Source organism: Pinus tabuliformis, chromosome 7 (assembly GCF_031772625.1).
Source record: "Pinus tabuliformis cultivar Carrire ecotype Pingquan chromosome 7, CPIR1, whole genome shotgun sequence".
In the NCBI taxonomy this organism is placed as follows: domain Eukaryota; kingdom Viridiplantae; phylum Streptophyta; class Pinopsida; order Pinales; family Pinaceae; genus Pinus; species Pinus tabuliformis.
This window is the reverse complement of record NC_142293.1, coordinates 1671991170-1672008174: the sequence shown is the minus strand read 5'-3', so window position 1 is coordinate 1672008174 and position 17005 is coordinate 1671991170. Positions and strand designations below refer to the sequence as shown.

Here is a 17005-nt window from a genome sequence, read left to right as displayed (position 1 = left end):
ATGTTTCTGTGGCTTTGCAATAATTTTCTATTCTCGAAATTACTTTCTGTTTGCCTTACAAGTGAGATTTCACCATTGCGGTGCTAAGTTTTCTGAAATCGACTTCTGGAAATAAATTCAGTGTAACAGTTTAATGACTGGAGTTTTTAAGTTTTTCAGTGAGGGAAAAGATCTGCTGAACACAGAAATTGAAGTTACTCGCAGGCTGAAGCAACAACTCGGCTCAAACAAAGGGTTGAGGAGAGGAAAGATGGATGTGATAAAGACGCAACAGATTTCGGCGAGGGCAATAGAGAAAGTGATAGTGCATCCTTTGGTGTTGCTCAGCATCGTGGACGACTACAACAGAGTAGCGAGAGACACAAGGAAACGAGTTATTGGCATGTTGCTGGGAACCAGTTTCCGCGGGGTCGTAGATGTAACTAACAGCTATGCAGTGCCTTTTGAAGAAGATGACAAGGATCCAAGCATCTGGTTTTTGGATCACAACTATCATAAATCTATGTTTGAAATGTTCAAGCGGATTAATGCAAATGAGCACGTGGTGGGATGGTATAGCGCTGGTCCAAAACTTTGGGAAAATGATGTGGATGTGCATGAGTTGTTCCATGACTATGTGCCCAATCCTGTGCTTGTCATTATTGATGTCTGACCGAAGGAGCTGGGAATTCCTACCAAAGCGTACTATGCTGTGGAGGAAGTTAAGGAGAACGCAACTCAGAAAAGCCAGAAGGTATTTGTGCCTGTGCCTTCTGAAATTTGTGCTCATAAAATTGACTAAACAGGCGTGGCAGTTTTGGAAGAAAACCCCGATCCTGCGGATATGAGGCGATAGAAGAATCAGGGAAGCGATGATGATGAACAGGTTATAGGTCTTGCTGCAATCGGGAAGCAGCTGCCTGGCGAGAGATGCCTTTTCTTGTGGTTGGATCAGTAGGAAGTGTTAGGTAGTCATGTTGAGAAGACTGTGAGAAGTCTCAGGATGGCTTCATGGGCCCATAACCCACAGGTCCAAGATCGAACCCGTAAAAAAATATTGAAAACGAAGAGACCCAGAATTCGTTTTCATCAAAGTGGTATCAGAGTGGGAAAAGATTTCCTGTGGAGAGGAGTTTTTTTTGCATGCGAAGAAATAAGAGGTACGAAGAAAGAAGAGGTACAGTTTGCTGAAGATTTGTAAGCTTGTAGTTTTTTTTAATTTATTTTGTGAAGGTGAGAAGATTGCAGCAAACCTAGAGCAGGAGTGCTTAATTGGTTCGAGAGGAGAGAACCGCGGAGATGCCGAAGAGGACTAAGCTCAGGCGAGAAGCTTTGTAGGGCATCTGGTAGCAGGGAGGACTTGCTATTGCAGAGGTTTGGTTGTAGTGCACAGAAGGCAGTTCCACTGACGAAGTGAAACAGTGGGTAGAATTGCAAAGGAAACGCATATGACCAGGAGGTCATAATTTTGTACCTCGGGAGCATATGACTAGGAGGTCATAATTTTTGTACCTCGGGAGTCTGATGCAGGGGCATCCAGACACCTCAATGAAAAATTTTTAGAGAAGGAGACACGTGGACAACCACATGGACAACCAGGCCAACCTTGAACAAGATTTGGTTAATGAACTAATTTTAGTTAAAAAATTAGTTAAAACTGAATGTATGTGTAATAAGCACTGAAGGATTCATGAGTGAATCAAGAAAGAAAAAGAGAGGAAAAACTTGTGCGCACGAGAGAGGGCAAAATGTAGTTATTGGAGAAATCTGGATTAAGGCTGAGATGCCTTAAAGCTGTAATCTGAGTTTGTAAATAAAGAAAATTCTTCTTTGTGAAATTGTGTCTTTGTGTGTTTTTGTTTGTTTGGAAAAGATCTCAATTGAGTTCATGTTTCTGTGGCTCTACAATAGTTTTCTGTTCTCGAAATTACTTTTTGTTTGCCTTACAAGTGAGATTTCACCATTGCGGTGCTAAGTTTTCTGAAATCGACTTCTGGCAATAAATTCAATGTAACAGTTTAATGACTGGAGTTTTTAAGTTTTTCAGTGAGCGAAAAGATTCGACGAACATGGAAATTGAGGTTACTCGCAGGCTGAAGCAGCAACTCGGCTCAAACAAAGGGCAGAGGAGAGGAAAGATGGATGTGATAAAGACGCAACAGATTTCGGCGAGGGCAATAGAGAAATTGATAGTGCATCCTTTGGTGTTGCTCAGCATCATGGACAACTACACCTAAGTAGCGAGAGACACAAGGAAACGAGTTATTGGCGTGTTGTTGGGGACCAGTTTCCACGGGGTCGTAGATGTAACTAACAGCTATGCAGTGCCTTTTGAAGAAGATGACAAGGATCCAAGAATCTGGTTTTTGGATCACAACTGTCATAAATCTATGTTTGAAATGTTCAAGCGGATTAATGCAAATGAGCACGTGGTGGGACGGTATAGCGTTGGTCCGAAACTTCGGGAAAATGACATGGATGTGCATGAGTTGTTCCATGACTATGTGCCCAATCCTGTGGTTGTCATTATTGATGTCTGACTAAAGGAGTTGGGGATTCCTACCAAAGCGTACTATGCTGTGGAGGAAGTTAAGGAGAACGCAACTCAGAAAAGCCAGAAGGTATTTGTGCCTGTGCCTTCTGAAATTTGTGCTCATAAAATTGACTAAACAGGTGTGGCAGTTTTGGAAGAAAACCCCGGTCCTGCGGATATGAGGCGATAGAAGAATCAGGAAAGTGATGATGATGAACAGGTTACAGGTCTTGCTGCAATCGGGAAGCAGCTGCCTGGCGAGAGATGTCTTTTCTTGTGGTTGGATCAGTAGGAAGTGCTGCACAGTCATGTTGAGAAGACTGTGAGAAGTCTCAGAATGGCTTCGTGGGCCCATAACCCACAGGTCCAAGATCAAACCCGTAAAAAAATATTGAAAACGAAGAGACCCATAATTCATTTTCATCATTTATGATAAGAAGTGACGATTTTAGCTGTGATGTGTGGCCATCTAGCCTCTTTTCCCTTGAAAATAATCTCATTCCTTGATAGCCAGATTGACCAGCAAACGAGGAGAGGTAGACAATGCATTTTTCTATCGTCGCTTGTAGCTCTCTAGAGATCCCAAGCTTTAGATACAGTTGACCATGGCATATGATAGTTTTGGAAAGCATATCAAGGACTTGAATCCAAATTTATGCAGTGATAGGGCAAGATAGGAACATATGGTCGTTGGTTTCCTCTACCTGTTTACAAAGCATGCACTAGTTCGGGCCATGAAAAGATCGACGCATAAGGTTGTTTCTAGTTGGTGTCTTGTTCCGATGACATTCGACATGAATAGCTTCATTCTCAGTGGAACTTTGAGCTTCCAAAGCTTTCCCCACCAGTCCAAAAGTACTAGTGGTCTATGTGCAGAGTGGATGATGGGATAACTGACTTTTAGTGAGTATATGTCGTGGTTAGCCGGTGTCTAGATGAGCTCGTATATACCTTATTTTATACGAACATGAGATTTAGTCAGGGCATTGACATAACTTTCCCATTCCAGCTGCCATTGTTCGAGGATACCTAATTGCACCGCTGATGACCAAGCTTGCTCGAAAATGGAGCTGTTCTCCAGATCAGCCCCATGTGTAATTACTTTGATATTCCTATGATTGAGAAATAGAATAAGGTCAGGAGGTAATCGAAACATATTCCCCCCTCTCATCTAGGGGTCCAAATCTATGCGCACCATTGTACCGTCATTGATTCGCCATGCTAACCCATTTCTGATAGTAGGCAAGGTGTGTATAATTGCTCGCCAAACCATGGATATCCCAGTCTGCGACCAGGAGGGTAAGCGGATCCAATCCATAAGCTGATGAGGCCATATATATTTATGATAAGTGACTTCAGTCCAAAGATTTTTCGATGTGAGCATGATCCATCCCATCTTGGCAGCAAGTGCATGTGTAAAGGCAGATAAGTCCTTTAGTCCCCATCCTCCCCATTTCTTGGGTAGTGAAATATGCTTCCAACCCACCCAGGCAAATGGATTTCCCTCCTTATAACCATTCCAAAAGAATTTGCAACAAATCTTTTGAATTTGGGATAAGATTCCTTTAGGAATACAAGCCAGCGACATCCAGTAAACTGGTGTAGCCTCCAAGACGGGTTTAATGAGGACTAACCATCCAGCTCTGGAGAGGAATCTGTGGTTCCAATTGAGTAAACGTTTTTTGATCTTAACTATGAGCCAGATCTAGTCGGTAATCCTATAGCAAAGAGGTTTGATCTAGAAACCTAGATATTTGAGTCCATCCTCTAGATGATGGCTCTGATAAGGAAATCTTGTTGTGTAAACCTTACTTCATGAGGAGAAGCATTAGAGAGAGTAATGGTAGATTTTGAGTGGTTTTATTCCATACCTGTGGCCCTCGTGAAAAGGGTGAGTAAATCATAGAAGGTAGAGGTGTCCCTTATACTTCCATTAAGGAAAATGAGCACATCATCTACCAAGAGCATATGAGTGAGGAAGAAATAATCAGATATTTTGACTCCCTGAAGTCATCCATCCTACTTGGCAGATGCAATGAGTCTATTGAGACCTTCCATGATGATCAAAAAAAGGAGGGGTGAGAGCGGGCATCCTTGCTGAATACCACGCTCAGTGTGAAAGAAACGAGATGTTGAGCCATTAATGAGTACATTGAAGGAGACCGAGTGATGAGCCCCAAAAATGGGTAACTTTATGGGCTCATTTTGCCTATTATTCTCATTTAATCCACCATTCTCCATAGTTTTATGCATGCTTTTGAATATATTTATTTTAATTGAGTGAATGGGAATAGTCACTTGACCACAAAGTCTAATATGTGCTTACTGCAGATTTTTGGACATTTTTGGATCAAGATCAAGAATTTATGAGCAGATTAGCAGCCAAATACGAAGAAACAAGGCTGAGGATTTATAGGAGGGGTGTCTCCTGCACTAAATGACCCCTTCCCTGAGTTCTCCACCATCAACTCGGAGTTCAATAGCCCACCAAAGATGATTTCAAGCGGCAGCCGAGCAGGTCTAGTGAAGTGGTTGATTAACTGTAGTTTTGGGCAGCCAAGCTCCTAAATTTAAGGAGGACTATTGGGAGTCCTTGTTTGCATAAGTAGGAAGGCTTCAAGCCTTAGTAGTTTAGCTATTGAACAATTTATTTTCGCACTTTAGTGCAGCTCTGCATTCAGCTCATTTTCGAGCTCTTTTTGTAAACAGTTTTGTGACATGACTATTATTTTTTGATCAATGAAGATGAATTCCACTTTGCACCAGCTCTGAGCTTTCTTAGGAGGTTGTAGCTCTTGGGGTTGGGCCCAACCCAAGTGCCTAGTACCTCCTTTGTGTACTTTTATGTGTTCTTATTGCATTCATATAATAATTTTTGTTATATAGGTTAAATCTTGCTTTGTTACTTAGGTTGTCTTTGATGATTAAGATAGTTGTTCATGCTTCAGGTTGATTTGATAGTTTGATAGTAGAAAAGATCCACGAAAATGCTGCCAAGCAATCCTTGATCTCCTTTTTCCTTCCTTGGGACCATGAATTGAGACCAAGGCACACTTGCTGCCACAAAACACTGTTTTTGCCTTCCAATGCAATTGCTAGTGTTAGGTTTTAAGTTGGAAAAGTTGACATCAGTTGTGTGTTCATGCTTAGATATATTCTTGCTTAGTTTCCATAGCTTTCTTGCATGATTTCCTGTCTATAAACTTCTGTTCATTATGTTTCTAATTTTTAGGTTAGATTAGGTAAAAATAGTTAGATCTCTGTTTTTTAGTCTTTGCTTGAATCAGTTTCGGAAGAAGTGTGTAGAACACCTGTAAGACATCCCAACCCACTCTTCCTCTATCATACAACCTGCTCCAGTCTCTCTCTCAAGATTTCCTTCACCCATTCGCCATACTTTCCCAACTTGCCCTAATTTCTACATTTTTGTGCAACATTGCTCTCTTCATCTTTCAACAACTCCAACCATCTTCTTCACGCTTGAGCTCCATCTACCAGATCCTAGATCCCTTAATATCCTTATCCATCCTTCATTTCCACTTTCCCACTGTTTTTTTCACCATCAACCCTCTAAAAACAACTTTCGACTTGTTCCTGTAGAACTTCCTGTAGATCCCTTGCAGACTTCCTATAGAAGTTCACGCGAGCAATTTTTTGAGATCTAATCATTGTGGAATTCTCCATAAGGGTTCTAGGGACCCCTTAAGCCCTCTTCTCACCTTCCCAACCTCCTGCAAATGCCCACTCCATTTCCTTTCGCTAATAAACCTCTGCACAGTCAAAAATAGTTAAAACACATGCATAATAATTCTGCATAAAATTAATCAAAAATACAAAAAAATGATTCTTTCACATTATCCTTCAGAAGTAGCTTAACCACATACATCTTGCCTTTTCAAGAGTTAATGGAATCCACTTCAGCAGCTTTCATCTCTTTTCTTGCACAAGTAGGGTTAGTCGGTAAAACTAGGGTTTGCATTTCCTTTAAGCTTTTATCTCTTTTCTACAAGTAGACTAGCCTCTTTTGAGTTAGCTTTTGCCCATCACAGTTAAAAGCTTCTTCTGAGAACTCATAGAAGTTGGATTAAGCTCCTAGTGAACTTGTGCCAGTTGATCAAGTGACAGCCTGCAATAAGAACTAGTACTTGTGCATACAACATTGTCTCTTCCAAGTTTGTTACGAACTACCGGGTTGATAAAAGTAAAGTAGGGAGTCCCAGGAGTTGCATCATCATTGCTGCAATACTGGAGCTCACCATCTTTTTTTTTGGCGCCGTTGCCGGGGAAGCATCAGAGAATTTGTGATTACTGCTTTTCTTCTATTTTCTACTGCAACATTCTGCTAAGTATTTTATTTTAGCAAGAGTAGAGTAGTTGTTTTTCCATTCTGCAATTTCATTTCAGCAAGCATAGATTAGAAATTTCTTGCTTTCACTTCAATTCTGCAAGCGTAGCTTAGCATTTCAATTCTGCAAGGGTAGATTAGCATTTCAATTCTGCAATTTCATTTCAGCAACATAGATTAGTCATTTCCTGCTTTCATTTCAATTTTGCAATTTTCATTCTAGCAAGGTTTATTTTAGTTAGTTGCAATTTGTTGTTCAATCAATTTTAGTTTTGCAGGTACAAGCAGAAAAAAACAAAAATCAACCAAAAATATTTCATTTCATGCCTCATAGGAACAGAGACAATTCAGGAAAATTCCTACCCAACACCCCCACCACATCACTGAGTCACCCTTCTCTTTTCTTTGGTGGCAGTGATCCAGAAGAACCTATAGGCGAACCTCTAGAGATATACGAAGATCCTATAATAGAAGAAGAGCAAGAAAACATTCCTCCTAAGACCATGGCTGAACACAGAAACGGTATAGGAAATGAGGACAGAATAGAATGCACCTTTCCCATATGAGAGACCAATGGGGACACAAAAATGAAAAACATAAGTCCCTTAGCCTTACCTCACTTCCATGGATTGACCACTGAAGACCCTGATACCTTCTTGTTCGAGTTTGCTGTCCTTTTTCGAACTTATGACTATGCACAAGATGAGAAAAAGTTGAAACTCTTTCCCTCTACCCTCAAGGATGAAGCACTACGCTGGTTCATGCGGTTACCTTGAAACAATATCACAACTTGGGCTCAGATGTAGCAAGACTTTAACAACAAATACCAGGATTACTGTAGGTCAAAGGAAACAAAGGGAGAAATCTTTCAGATGACCATGGGAAGTGATGAATCTTTAGAAGACTATGAAGAAAGGTTCCAACTTAGTTATAAAAGGGCCAGGTGCACACTTGACCCTGAATCTCTGAAGCTGGTTCTGCTCCGAGGAGTCCCTGAAGACCTTCTAGATACCCTCCATTTGCTGGCTGGGGGAGACATCTACCAGCTACCTTATGATGACATAAAGACTGTGTTTAGAAACCATTCTAGGGCAGCCCGGAAAAGAGGTATGGGGAGTCAACTTTCAACTAGTACCACCTTATCCAAAAACGAGTTTGCAAATCAGATGGAAGACCTCAAAAGTGAGGTGAGACAGACCTTTTCCATGAAAATGGATACCTTCCGAATCTAAAAAAAGCAAGAGGAAGCTGAGAGGGATTTGGCCATCTTTTGTCCCAGATGCACTAGGAAGCATCCTAGGAATGAGTGTCCATTGCACTCCATAGAGGTGTGTTTTGTTTGTGAGGAAGACCACCCTACAAATCAATGCTCTTCCTTACTTGGATTTAGTGCTATGTACCAAGGGGCTGACGGAGCCACTGAACCACTCTACTTCATGAATCAAAGGAGGCCACATGGACCCAGACCTTACCAGCATGGAATGCAAGGGACATCCCAGAATTATTACAACCCCAATCAATCCACTCACATACCTTCTTGGGGCCCCCCTGCTCATCCTTCCTGGTCCACACCCCCTCCTTGGTCGTATCCATCTCAATACCATACTCAACCTACTGCTCATTCATTTCATTCTCATGCTCAGCCACAACCTCAGTGGAATGCACCTCATCAGGGGTGGAGGCCCCAATACAACTCTCCTCCCACTCTTTTTCCTCCACCACCTGCTCAACCACAACCATTACCTCCTGCTCCTCCAAGACAACCTCAGATACCTGCTCAACCAAACCCGAACCCCAATAACAGACAGGCCCAACAGGTATATACTAGAGAGACAACATGCCCTACCTATGCTGTGGAGATTCAGGAGATCAACCTATGATCTGGGAAGGTCCTCCCAGACAACCAACCTCCTCCTAAGGAGGATGAAGAAGAGAAATAGGAAAGTGAACCCAAAGCCATTCCACCCTTTCCTGAGAGACTAACTGTAATTGCGCAACCAAACCCAGAAGAGACTGAACTTTTGGGAGAACTTAAACAATTATGTGTAAAAATACCACTTCTCTAGGCCATAAAAGATGTACCAATCTACAACAAATTGATCAAAGAGAAGTGTTTCAGGCACCCAGGCAGGCGCAAGAGAGATGCCCCAACTATCAATGTCATAGGACAACTGTCCGACCTGATGTTGGGACAAGTAATCTGTCTAAAATATCTGGACCCTGGGAGTCTTGTAGTTGATGTCCACATCAATGGAACCATAATCCCCCACACCCTAATTGATCTAGAGGCTGCCATTAATGTGATGACCAAGGACACTATGCTCAAGCTCAACCTTCAGGGCTCCCTAAGAAAGACCTCAACAATTCTGCAGTTAGTAGACTGCTCCACCGTGACCTCCGAGGGGATTGTGGAAGATGTCATGGTCTCCATTGATTCTTGGGAGTACCTTGTGGACTTCTTAGTCCTTTAGCCAAAGGAAAAACTCACTGGGTACCCCCTCATCTTTGGAAGGCCTTGGTTAGCTATTGAAGATGCTTACATCAATTGTTGAGCTGGGAGCATGACCATTAAGAATGGGAATATGTCCAAACAGCTAGTCCTATATCCTCTTGCCCAACCTCTACTAGAACATGACTTACCTCTCTGGTTGGAGGAAGAAGATGAGGATGAAGTGTACTCTACACCATTGTGCATAGTGGAAGCCACCAAGGGAGGTCCTCAAACCAAGGATGACCTTATTGAGAATTTGATTTAAAATCCACCTCCCAGTGTGCTGCCATTAAAAGAGTTGGCAGAAGACACCTGAGCCAGTACTTTAGTGGATCTATGTGTGGCTGATCCGACCTCTCTCTGAGTTAAGAATGTGGAATTTGGCCCTGAATGAACCTTGAAGATCAACTCATCCCTATCCCCCTCTCAGGAGAAGGAGCTGTGTGGCTTATTGAACAACCATTTGGAAGCTTTTGCTTGGAACTATAAGGAGATGAAAGGAGTCCACCCTTTAGTTTGTACCCATCACATTTACATTAAAGAGGATTGTAAACCAGTCAGGCAGCCTCAGAGGAGAATGAATCCAGCCCTTAAGGACATTATCAAAGAAGAATTGCAAAAGTTCCTGGATGCGGGATTCGTCTACTCCATCTTTGACAACGATTGGGTTTCTCCTTTGGTGCTTGTGCCCAAGAAAAACGAGAAGTGGAGATTCTGTGTAGATTATCGAGAACTTAAAAAAAGCTACCAAGAAGGACCATTTCCCTTTGCCTTTCATAGATCAAGTGTTAGATGGCCTGGCAGGGAAGAAGTTCTTTTCCTTCCTAGATGGGTTTAGTGGGTATAATCAGATCCAAATTAGCCCAGAAGACCAAGATAAGACCACTTTCACTTGTCCATGGGGTAGCTTTGCCTACCGGGTCCTTCCCTTTGGGTTATGCAATACTCCTGCTACTTTCCAGAGAGCAGTACTGAGCATATTTGCTGAGCTGGTTCATGATTCGGTGGAAATATATATGGATGACTTTACCCCTTATGGGTCCAACTTCCAAGAAGCATTGACTAACCTGGGAAAAGTTTTAGCCAAGTGTATTGAAATGAACCTGTCCCTCAGTCCTGATAAACGTGAATTCCTAATGACTGAAGGGACCATGCTAGGTCATACCATTTCTCAGCAAGGTTTATAGGTGGATCCCAATAAGATTGTTATCATCCAAAGGGTCCCGCCTCCTCAAAAAGTAAGAGATGTTCAGAGTTTTCTAGGCTTAGCAGGATATTATAGAAGATTCATTAAAGATTTCAGTAAGCTAGCCTCTCCATTGTTTGGTCTTTTGGGGAAATATGTTGAGTTTATATGGACTGACAACTGTCAAGAGGCTCTGGATGCGTTGAAAGGTAAGCTAGTAACTGCCCCAATCTTAAGAGGTCCAAACTGGGCCCTACCTTTCCACATTCACACAAATGCCTAGAACAAAGCCATAGGAGTAGCCTTAGGACAAGTTGAAGAGAAGCTACCATATGCCATATATTTTGTCACTAAAAACTTGTCCAAGGCAGAGTTAAACTATACTGTAACCGAGAAAGAGCTCCTAGATGTAGTCCATTCCCTAAACAAGTTCAGACACTACATCACTGGTTATCAAACATTCGTACACACTGATCATGCTGGAATTAGGTATTTGATGAATAAACCTGATGTAAATTCTCATATCATTAGATGATTACTTTTATTGCAGCAATTTGATTTGACCATTGTTGATAAGCCAGGTAAGGAAAATGTTGTTGCTAATTTTCTGTCTAGACTAGATTTTCCTACAGGTGAAGAAGGGATGGTGGATGATCAAATGCCAGATGAAAACCTATTTGCTATTTTAGTACTCTCTCCATGGTTTGCTGATATAGCAAATTATTTGGTTTCAGCTCAGTTCTCGCCATATTTGTACTCAAAAGAGAAGAGCAAGATCATGAGGAAAAGTGCCCCATTCACTTTGATTGGGGGAAATCTTTTTAAACTGGCCCAGATCAGATTTTGAGGCGGTGTGTCAGGGAGGAGGAAGTTTTTGACATCCTCCTAACCTATCATGATGGGCCTTGTGGGGGCCACTTTGCAACAAAGAGACTTTCTTTTAAGATTTTGCAAGGAGGCTACTATTGGCCCACTCTTCATCAAGATGTCAGAAGATACACCAGCCAATGTGACCGATGTCAAAGGATGGGGAAACCGACTCCAAGGGATGAGATGCCCCTACAACCTCAAGTGAATTTCGAGCCATCTGAGAGGTGGGGCATGGACTTTTTGGGTTCTATCAACCCTCCTTCAAAATAGAAGTCTTACATCATTGCGTGCACGGACTACCCAACGAAGTGGGTAGAAACAAAGACAATCAAGGTAGTAACAGAAGAAAAAGTAGCTGAGTTTTTGAGGGAAAATATCTTCTACAAGCTTGGATAAGCAAGAGATTTAGTCACAGACCAAGGAAGTCAGTTTACCTCTAACCTGATTGAAGACCTGCTCACTCATCACAAGATTAAGTAGAGAACTTCCACCCCTTATCATCCGCAAGCAAATGGACAGATGGAAGTCACTAATAGAGCTTTGGAAGAGATTTTAACTGAAGTGGTGAACAATAGAATAAAATATTGGGCAGACCGATTGGTTGAGGCCACCTAGGCCTATAACACTACTTAGAAAACTAAAACAGGTTTCACACCCTATGAGCTGGTCTACGGGAAGAAGACTTTGCTGTCCATAGAATTTGAATATAACACATTGAGGTTTGCAACTCAGTTGGACCTAGATCTCAGCCATGCACAAAAGGAAATATTTCTTCAGCTAAATGGATTAGATGAACATAGAATGGAGGCCCTTCTCCACTCAGAGGTAGCCCAACTTCAAAAGAAAACATGGCATGACTGGCACCTCAAAGTAAAGCAATTTCAGCCAGGAGATTAGGCACTGTTATATGATTCAAAATACAAGGATTTCAAGGGAAAGCTGAGGACAAGATGGCTAGGACCATATACAGTGGAGAAATGCAATGACAATGGTTCAGTCCTTATCGGGACCATTGATGAAGAAGCCATCCCCATGCTCGTCAATGGGCATTGATTAAAGATCTGCAGGAAGACCCTTTCCAAGCAGGAGTTCATTGAGACTCTTGGTAAATCAATATTGGTAGTGGAGCAGGTCCCTGTCTCCACTCCACCTACACCATGAGCAAAAATAAAAAAGAAAGCACAGAAAAAAGAAAAAAAGGAATAAAAGATCCTTGGGTGAAAACCTCTTGGAGGCGCCCAGGGTAGATAGTGAGGGTGAAAACCTCCTGGAGGAACCCAGGGTAGACAGTGAGGGTGAAAACCTCTTGGAGGCGCCCTAGCTGTCTCAGACTAAAAAAAAAAGAAAAAGGAAGAAGAAGAAGAAGAGAAAAAATAAACCTAATTTCTGTTGAATAAATTGCAGGTTGTAGGAAGGTCAATACAAGTTTTAGGAGGATTGCACAAGACACAGACAGAGGACATGACCAAGCTGCATGCATTCCTCACAATTCATTCCTCCATGACTATTACCCTTTCCTAAGATTTGGTCTCATTCAGGGTAAGATTTCACCTTCTACAAGAAATTCTGTATCTTCTATAGGAGGATCTTGTAGAATCTACGAAAAAGCCAAAATTAATCCTAGAAGAGGCCCCGAGGGTTGGGAATCTATCTATGAGGCCTGTAAACCTCCCTTTTTCCATCCATTTCCATATTTCGCCCTTTTTCCATCTCTGTACACCTCCATTGCACTCGTTTTTATGTCCCTGCATAGTCATACACAGAAATCCTGCTTCCTTCATGCTAAAAACATTTTTTTTTTTAAATGACAAATCAAAGCAGCAGTTTTTTCACTCACCATACCTGATACCTTCCATCTAGATTCCGTATCAACCGAGACCCTCGTCAGCAGTTGCATCCCTGCTCGTTTTAGCTTGAATCTCAGAAGGAGAAGCAGTTGTAGGAAATCCTACAGGATTCTTGTAATAGCCAATCCATCTGAAAGACATACTCCAGAGACAGGGACATCATAGTATGGCATATGACCCATGCATGGAGCTCTATTTGAATGTGTGAACATCAGCAATTTCCTGAGGCCAAGCATGCAGAGTGAAAGTAGCTACAACAATGAAAAAATGGATTCCAACATCCGAAATGTGCATAACACGGCCGCGACTGCACAGGTAAGTGCCTAAACCTATTCCTCAATTACATGAATCATATTTCAAGGCTGCGTGACTATGGGAATGGTTCGGATTGAACGGAATCAATGGTCAGTTAACTAGCCATCCTTGGTCAGTTACACATCCTCGTGGCATCCAAATGAGCCCCATCAAATTCAAAACTGCCGGTAAGATACGCAGCCAGCACGTGTGGTATGTCCATTCAGGAAGAAATATTCGGGACTGGTAGTGGTGGCAGCAGATAACGGGAGAAGGGAGGTGATGGTGGTCAGATGTCATGCAGAAACATTATGACCATGACGTCAAATCAACAGTCCGATCTAGCCACCTCATCTCCTCACCATGAATCACAATCGCAGTTAAAAGGGCAGCTCAGTTAGAACATCCACCACCCTTTGTTCAATCTGAACTCACGACGTTCTCGACTAAAGTACGCATCTACCACTTCAAGAGCAGCTAACCAATCATCCTCCACCATTTTTCCCCTTGTTTTTGAAAATCTCCCACCTATCGGGATCTGCAAGAAGCACAGTTTCATTCTATAGGAGTCGGGAGATTTCTACAGGAAGGGTTCTACAGGAAAGGCAGAGAACAGCTCTGCAGAAAGGAAACCCTTGATTTTTGTCGAAATTCAAGCTCAAAACGAGGTAGGCTCGGGAAAACTTCTTTGTGCATGATTTGTTTGAGTAAGGTGGTGAATTGAATAGGGCAGTAGATTGAAAAAGATAGTGAAAGTCTGCCTGCATATTTCCCTGATTCTACACAGTTTATTTTTCTCTCTACATCCGAAATCTCCTCATCCTTTTTCAAATTCTCGTGTAAGAAATATGCATGCAGAAGTAAGGGCCAGCCAATGTGTGTATGTGCATATCTATCTATGTCCTTATCCTCTGTTCTGTAGACAAAATTCTTTCTTTTCAAAAACAAAAATTCAAATTCAGGGTGGCAGCAGTTTAAAATAGGAGAATTATTGCCATTTGATGTTGTAAAGAAGCACACGGGAAACTCCTTCTCGGGTTCAGAAAAAACCGAATTCAACTATCCTCTGTTTTAGTGATTGAATTTTTTTTCCCACTTGAGCATTTTCTTTTTCTGGTTAAAACACAAAAAGAGCACTCAACAACATGCCAGGAGGATTCATAAGGAAAGAACCCTTAGACTCTAGCAAATTGCACAAGCACCTTGAGGTGGTGGACCTTTTCACCAGGGAAAACTGGATATCCTTCTTTGACAGAATTCAGGGTTATGATGAGGAGATAACTGAAGAGTTTTTGATGTCCCTGAGACCACATTCGAAGACACATGCCACAGTTAGTTTTAGGGGTTTGACCCTAGAACTTACACTTGATCTCATCAGTAGAATTACTGGTCTACCATTGGGGCTCCCTTCGAGCAAAGAGGAGAGATCATTGGGACAAGTTGCTAAGAAAACATTTTTCTACCCGAGGAGCATCCTGTAGAAGATAAAAACGGGGTCAAAAGGACAAGCTTGCCTCCTCTCTAGAGTGAAGTTAGTTATCAAATAATGAAGTATATCACACGTGAAGGGAGGTTCAACATCATTTATGGATATCATTTCAGGTTGTTACATGAATTAAGGTATGGTATGGACTTGCCTCCAGCCAGAAAACTGAGCATTCCATATTTCCTCCTTTAGTCCTTAATTGAATGTGGTACAAAGATAAATGAAGGGGTCCCAGATCAGTTGGCCCACCATGGGCTCATCAAATTGTTTGTGGAAGATGCTTTGCACAACTATACTATCCCCATCACTTGGGAAATCTTTAGAAATAAGTCCAAGGATGATGACATCAGAATTTTGGTTGAGAACATCAGCCCATCCAACAGTGATGAAGGGGAGCAAACTGAAGAAATTGAGAAGAACAATGATAAGGGAGCACAAGACATTCAAGCAGAAGGAAAAACAGAGGAAGAACAGAAGGAAAAAGAGGAATTTGACAAGACTGCTGAACCTAAGACAGAGAAGGAGACAATAGCAAGAACAGAGAAGGGAAAAAGGACACAGATTGGAAAGAAAAAGGCCAAGAAAGCCCAAAAGAAGACTACCACAGCCAAAGCCGGCACCCAGCAAGAGAAGGAAAAGACACACCCTGAGATATCAGTGACACAGGTAGAAACAGTGGGCATAGAGATTTCTACAGGAAGCGAAGGGAAAGAACAACAGGAAGAGAAATCCCCTGAAATGTTGGCAAGGGAAGTAGCAGCTGTGCTTGCTGCGTTAAGCACCCCTACAAAACAAAAAGGAAAAAGAAAAAGGCAAACCTCCATGTACTTTCAAGCTAGAAGAAGCACAAGGATCAAAGTGGGAAAACCCCAGCCACCATCAAAGGAACCAATTGTCATTGAGGACACACCCACTAAAAAGAAGGAAGAGTCTCCTTCCAAGATATCCATCACCTATGAAAGAGGAAGCCCAAAAACCTCCACATGGAAAGAGAAATTTAAGTTGATGGGTTCAAAGGTAGTTCTATAGGAAGCTGAAACATCTCTACAGGAAACTCTAGCCAAGTTAAAATAAATTGAGAAATTGGAAGAGGAGGTAGCGAAAAAATCACAAGAAGTAGACAAGCCCGATGAGATACTTGAACCAAGCCCTTAGTCTAGTTTGGGCGCATATTACAACTTGTTAGAAAGTGGGAAGATCATCCCATAGAAGTTCGCTATACCACTTTTCTTTGCATTGGAACAGGAACGGGTTAGAACTCACACTTGGATGAAAATTGCTAAATCCAAGGGAGTTGCAGACATAGGCCACCTGGAAGAACAACTGAAAGAATCGAGAAGAGAGTTGGCCATGGTGAGGAACATAGAAAGTAGTAAAAGATCCCAGCTACAGGAGGAGAATGAGCTGCTGAAAAAGCAGTTGCAGCTATAGGAAATGCATAAGGAAGATAGGCTGTCCATTTTGGGAGGGAAGCAACAGTAAGAAGGACCTCCAACAGACAGGGCAGGGAAACAACCGATGAACAACAGAAAGAGGGAAAGCTACAAGTTGATGTTGAAATGCTGACAAAACTGCTGCAATAAAAGGAGTCTTAGGCAACAGAAGAAATACAGGTTTTAAAACAACAGTTGCAAGACAAAGAAGCCCAAATGGCTTGCATGGCCAGCTGGGTAGTAGAAGCCTTACAATGTAGGCAACCTGCTAAGTCCTATGCATTATATCTTAAATACCAATGGTTGCAATTTCAAATTAACACATTGGACCAAAGGGGCACCATTCCATTCCAAAATTACAATCAGTTTATGTATTTGTGTGACAATAGCTCAGTTGAAGATAAGGCCAAGTTACCAGAATTATATTTACACAACTTGGCACTGCCAAACATGAACCTATGGGACCCCAATGAAGATGAATTCCGCTTTGCACCAGCTCTGAGCTTTCTTATGAGGCTGTAGCTCTTGGGGTTGGGCCTAA

At 42.0% G+C, this 17005-nt stretch overlaps 2 pseudogenes; both read left to right on the top strand.

Annotated features, from left to right (window-relative positions):
• Nucleotides 1-230: 230 nt before the first annotated feature.
• On the top strand, nucleotides 231-781 carry LOC149254881 (26S proteasome non-ATPase regulatory subunit 7 homolog A pseudogene; annotated as a pseudogene).
• A 1325-nt stretch (nucleotides 782-2106) lies between these two features.
• On the top strand, nucleotides 2107-2648 carry LOC149254880 (26S proteasome non-ATPase regulatory subunit 7 homolog A pseudogene; annotated as a pseudogene).
• The last annotated feature ends 14357 nt before the right edge of the window (nucleotides 2649-17005 follow it).